Source organism: Aplysia californica, unplaced genomic scaffold (genome assembly GCF_000002075.1).
Source record: "Aplysia californica isolate F4 #8 unplaced genomic scaffold, AplCal3.0 scaffold00328, whole genome shotgun sequence".
In the NCBI taxonomy this organism is placed as follows: domain Eukaryota; kingdom Metazoa; phylum Mollusca; class Gastropoda; order Aplysiida; family Aplysiidae; genus Aplysia; species Aplysia californica.
The window spans coordinates 520020-526086 of NW_004797598.1; positions in this window are offsets into that span (position 1 = coordinate 520020).

The window sequence follows — 6067 nt, forward strand, 5'->3', positions numbered from 1 at the left end:
GGCTTTTTTTGTACATTACATCATTGACAAAAATCAAAATTTTTAAAAGCAAAGAGTAGAAATAGATCAAATCATGGGTCACGTAGGAGTTTACAACACCTTTTGTATTTGCATTGACCAGCATCAAAATTCTCATAAAAGCAAAGAGTAGAAATAGAAACACAACGCAACTCCCCCCCCCTCCCTAAAAGTCTTCTTTGTGGGAGATTAGCGGGTGCTCTGGCGTGCTTTGCTTCTTCTTTGCTATCAAACATAATCTGTCGTACTTATCTCTCCTCCTTCTTTTCGTGATTTTTACTCTCTTGTAACACTTCTACTCTTCAGCACTAATATATAATATTTTATGACCGAACCTATCGGACTTATCTCTCGTCCTTCTTTTCGTGTCTGTTACTCTCTTGTAACACTTCTACTCTTCAGCACTTACCTCATGACTGAACCTATCGTACTTGTCCCTCTTCCTTCTTTTCGTGTTTGGTAATCTCTTGTAACACTTCTACTCTACAGTACTTATCTTATGACCTAACTGTATTGCTGCAAGTGCCAAGCTTAAAACTTACTGAAACATACAACAAGCAAAGTTGTTCCCCTTCTTATTTTCGCGGGCAGGATGGGAGCTCACCCTCAAATCAGACAGCGTCGTGATTGTAAACGAGACTAATGTAGAGCTGATGGTACTCACACACAGCAACATCACCATGAACATCACGTGCCAAACGACGTACGGTGACGGTGAAGAAGACAAGACCACTATCCAATTTCCCCATCAGAAACATACCGGCCTTAGTCATGTATACAACAAGGTAAGAGAGTCAGTGAGTGAGTCAGTGAGTGAGTCAGTAAGTAAGTAAGTAAGTAAGTAAGTAAGTAAATAAGTAAGTAAGTAAGTAAGTAAGTAAGTCAGTCAGTCAGTCAGTCAGTCAGTAAGTCAGTAAGTCAGTAAGTCAGTAAGTCAGTAAGTAAGTAAGTAAGTAAGTAAGTAAGTAAGAAAGAAAGTAAGTAAGTAAGTAAGTAAGTAAGTAAGTAAGTAAGTAAGTAAGTAAGTAAGTAATAATACTATCAGTTTCCAAGAACACCCAAGCTTTGGAAGTGACCAAACCATTTTGTCGCTAATTTTCCCTTTGGCACCAGGCGACCTCCATTTCCTTCAGTCTTACATATTATCTTGACTTCTATTCAAGATAAATGGGCATTTCATTTCTCAACAAAATGAAAAAGCTTTATGATGATACCAATAACTCTATATCCACCCCCCCCCAAAAAAAAGAAAGAAATTAAAAAAAAATAAAACCTTGATGAGAGCCTGATTCCACCGAGTGGTGACACATTTTGTTCCCTTTACTTTTCACCAATCTCCAGATTGGATGGTTTTTGATCAGCACGACGTGTTCCAACGGCGACAATGACGTCACATCCGTGAGAGTGGTCACTTACTCCCAGTCTGACTACCTGCTAACGTATCCGAAAATGGCGGTGGCCAACGGCACTCTGGGCCAGGATGCGGATGTGACTGTAAAATACAAGTTTTATCTTTTTAACCTGGCCGAGCCTTTGCCTCACACCGCCCATTTCAACCCTGGGGATGGATCGAATATCCGAACGTTCGTAGCCCGGTGGGAATTCGAACACGTATTTGTGAGACGTCGACTTTATACTGGATCAATTGATCTGATTACTCCAAAGGGTGAGTTTTTTTTGGGGCTGTGCATTCATCTTGCGCGGGCGTGTATATATATATATATATATATATATATATATATATATATATATATATATATATATATATATATATATATATATATATATATATATGTGTGTGTGTGTGTGTGTGTGTGTGTGTGTGTGTGTGTGTGTGTGTGTGTGTGTGTGTTTGAGCACGTATGCACGAGTTTTTTAATCTAGCCTCAATTGTTGTGAAAAAATATCATTAAGTTAAGATAAATTGATACAAACTGCTGTGCAAAGTATGCGTGACAGTGATTGAACCGTTTAAGAGATATTTGAGGATACGTTGCTCCACGTATTTTTGACCGCACTATAAATGAAGGACAAAGGGTGAACCTTAGTGAGCCCAAATGTGAGGCAGCGTGGTGGAATCAGGCTCTCGTCAAAATAACCAAAGTGAAGAAACTGGCATTTTCCCGCAGGTTTGTGAATTTTTATCAAATTTTTGTTTTTTGGCTCAACACCTTTCATGCCCTTTAAAGAACTCATTTCAATGAGGATTTTTCTTAAAAACGTTGATTAAAGGCACAAAAAATTGTAAATTTTCAGTTACCACGGACTCATAAGCTAAGGAAATAACTAATCTTTGGTGGCCATTTTTTCACTAACTTTACCTCTGAAAACAGGTGACCCCCACCTCCTTCATTCGCAAATATCTCGACTTATATTCAAGACAAATTGACTTTTTTTCCATCCAAATAAAGGCAAGAGAACAAGCTTTAAGATGATACCAATAACTTCATATGCCCAAAAATTGACGAGCGCCTGATTCCACCTCGCTGCCTCACAAATATTTATTTAAATTGAAACAAAAAAAAAACAAAAAACAAAACAAAACAAAACCAGAGACTTCTTACACTGTTTATACACCACAATTGGTTTTAAAAAAAAGTTTGATAAGTACATGTAGTTTTATTTGGAATATAGTCAAGTACATGTAGTTTTATTTTGAATGTAGTCAGGTGTATTTTTCAAATTAAAAAAGTGCGTAGTTTAAAAAAAAACTTCTAACGCGTTTCATGACGAAGTTCGTCAAATGTTCGATCAATACCATGTTCTGTTTCAGCAATGCATGCTCACACAGAACGCGGTGAATTGATGAATGAGCTTATCAGACTTTAATAATTAAGCTGTCCTTTTATAAAGTTATGAATAGCCATAATATTCTCTTCTTCTTTCTAGAGTTGTAAATGTGATCCGTGACTTCGTAACAAATGATCAAGAGGGTAGTTTCCGAGTTTCGATTATTAAAATTTTTAGCATTTAAGCCGAAGCATCTTATTCTAAGAAATTTTTACGAAAAGACAATCAAATAATAATTATTATAATATTATGAGAGAACCGTTTTACTTGAGTCATAAATCTTGTGATCTTTACTTTATTTTTTCTTTTACTTTTTCATCCTCTGTTGCCGTTAAGCGTTGAGGGGAGATGCCGTTTTCTATGGTAGGCCAGCTCCGCAGCTCTTTCAGTTGTGATGTTATGTTTTCTTAGGGTTTTCTTGACACCCTCGATCCACTTTTTGCGTGGCCTTCCTCTTCCTTTGTAGCCTGAGTTCTAGGTTGTTGTAAGCTCTCGAGGCTGGCTGGTCAGGTGACATACGTAACAGGTGGCCAAACCATTTTATCCTCTGTCTTTCTATGTAATTCAAAGGAGAAATCTTGTGATCATCCTACCTTATTTGGGGCATCAAGGTGAAACCATCATCATCATCATCATTGCCTTTCTCACCCTGCACCAGGGTATAGGCCACGGACAAACACCCTCCACTTTTCTCTATCCTGGGCTAGCCTCTTGATGTTATTCCATGTCTTCCCACTTGATGTTATTCCATGTCTTCCCACTTTTCTGTACATAAGGTGAAACCAGGCGCCATCAAAATAAGGAAATCGAAGAAACCAACGTTTTTCAGCCCTGTGAGAAATTTTATGATTATTTTTTGGTTGACATGTAAAATTATCTTTTTTTGTTATTATTAGGACTTGCATGCCCAGCCATTTGGTACTTTTGTGTTTGACAAGCTCTTTTTGTTTTGTTTTTGTAAAGTGTTTTACGGCGCTCGCAACTGCATAGGTCATATGAGCGCGCGGGACACACCTAATATTTTCAGTTGGTAGGAAATTTTGAATTTTGCCCGGGTGGCGGCCGAAGTATACTCTTATCGATTTTAGACCACCAAGGGATCTTTAACGTGCACAACTTGCACACGGGCCCTCCGAGATTTTTCGCCCTTGTCCGAGAAGGCTAGGTGTAGATCTTTCCTACCAGAAGATCAGGGGTGTGGCAGAAAGACAGCAGTAAGGAGGAGCCAAGGAGTAGCAGTAGAAAGGCTGCAGAAAGAGTCAGGAGCCCAGAGGAGAGGCAAAGGAGGTGAGGGGGTGGGGGCAGAAAGTGGAAATGAAAGCAGACAACAGATCATTGCTAGAGAGCAGGAAAGGAGGTGAAAGGAGACAATTTTAGAGAAGAAAATTTTTCGGTCGCTACCCGGATTCAAACCCGGGACCTTTGAATGAGAGGCCAACACCTTAACCTCTAGGCCACGAGAGCCCCTGACAAGCTCTCCTAAGCATATAGAAATGCAAATAAAAAAAAAAAAAGGGGGGGGGGGGGAGGGGGAGCAACACCTTTAATGTCCATGTAAAAACAAACTTATGTGTGGATTTTACTAAAACAAAACTTAAGTCAAAAGCACACAAAATTAGTAAATTTGCAGTTCCCAAGGACTCTCAAGCTTTGGAAGTGACCAAACTCTGACTGCACTTCTCTAGCTAATTTTGACCTCTGACACCAAGCGACACCCACTTCTTTCAAGTACAAACATTTTGAATTTTATGCTAGACGGAAAGACATTTTAAAAATCAAAAGCATGACAAATATACAAACGAACAGGCTTTAAGATGAAACCAAAAGTTTCTTCGTTTCTCCCATAATATAATATTATTTGATTGTCTTTTCCTAATTATTTCCTAGAATAAGATGCTTCTGCTTGAATTCTAAAATAATCAAAACTTCAGAAACTTCATTCTGCATGCCCAAAAATTGACGAGCGTCCGATTCCACCGTGTCGTGACACTTATTTTGCCTGAGCCTACGGTATCATATCTGATCTGACTCTTTCTCACATAATTATATTGCTACATATATCTCGTTTTACTAACATCGTGTCACCCTCTCTTATTTAATTTATCTTTGCGCAAGGACTCCTAGCAAATCGTTCTGTTCTTTGTTTACTTCAGGAAATTTTTCATACCCACTCCAAACATTTGTGGGATTATCGTCTCTATCTCTGGACCGAGTCGATATAGAGCCCCCCGAAATAGTCGCCTTCAGTTGCTTTATACCGCACAGCGTAAGCCCAGTGATATATACCCTTGACTACGGTGATGGCGCAAATATCGAAGGGACCGTCAGTACTACGAGATCTTTCTCCTTTGACCACGAGTATACCGAGCCAGGCGAGTATACTGTCGAGTTTACAACCGTCTCCGGAACAGATAGGATAGTGGAGCGCGTGGCTTACCGTACCACTGTGTTTGTGGACTTTCCAGTTGCACACCTGATCTCTTCAGTACCAGAAACGGTAATTCAACAACCACCAGGCGAGGTTGTTCTAAAAATAGGCATGAACAAGAAGGGAACGACTATCAAGGCAATGGAGTGCGCAATTGACTACGGAGACGAATACGACAAGAGAATACATTACAAACAGTTTGGGTTACAACCCAAGGCTTATGAAATGTTCACGTACATGTACACCTCACTGGGACCCCACAGTATCTCAGCCAACTGCTCCAACAGGTTAGGTTTTCAAATAGTCCAGGCTTCGTGCACAACTGTGCACTACAATTTTGCTAAAGAGGGCATCTTCACCCTCGAGTACGCCGACCCAAACTCCCCGATGGTCGTGATGGCATGGAACCAGATCGAAATAACCAGCAGACCCGCCGTTCAGTACCATTGGCGCAACGTCAGATTCTTGTGGGCGATGCGAGAGCTGGAAGAGACACGTCACACGTTTATTGGGAACAACAAGACTCAGATTGTACAGCCAAACAAAGACTTGCTTGTTCTGAAGCCGGGCACTTTCTATTTGGGTCTTTATCAAGTAACTCTTAATGTTTCTCTCGTGGCCAACAACAACGCCACCTGGCTATTCGGCCGCACATATGTTCGAATCATCGGATCGGAAACTGTGGTGAAGTTCAGACGTGGTCTTCTCACAACGACAGGTGGGTGGTTTAAAAAAAAATCATCATCATCATCATCATCATCATCATCATCATCATCATCATCATCATCATCATCATCATCATCATCATCATCATCATCATCATTGTTTTAC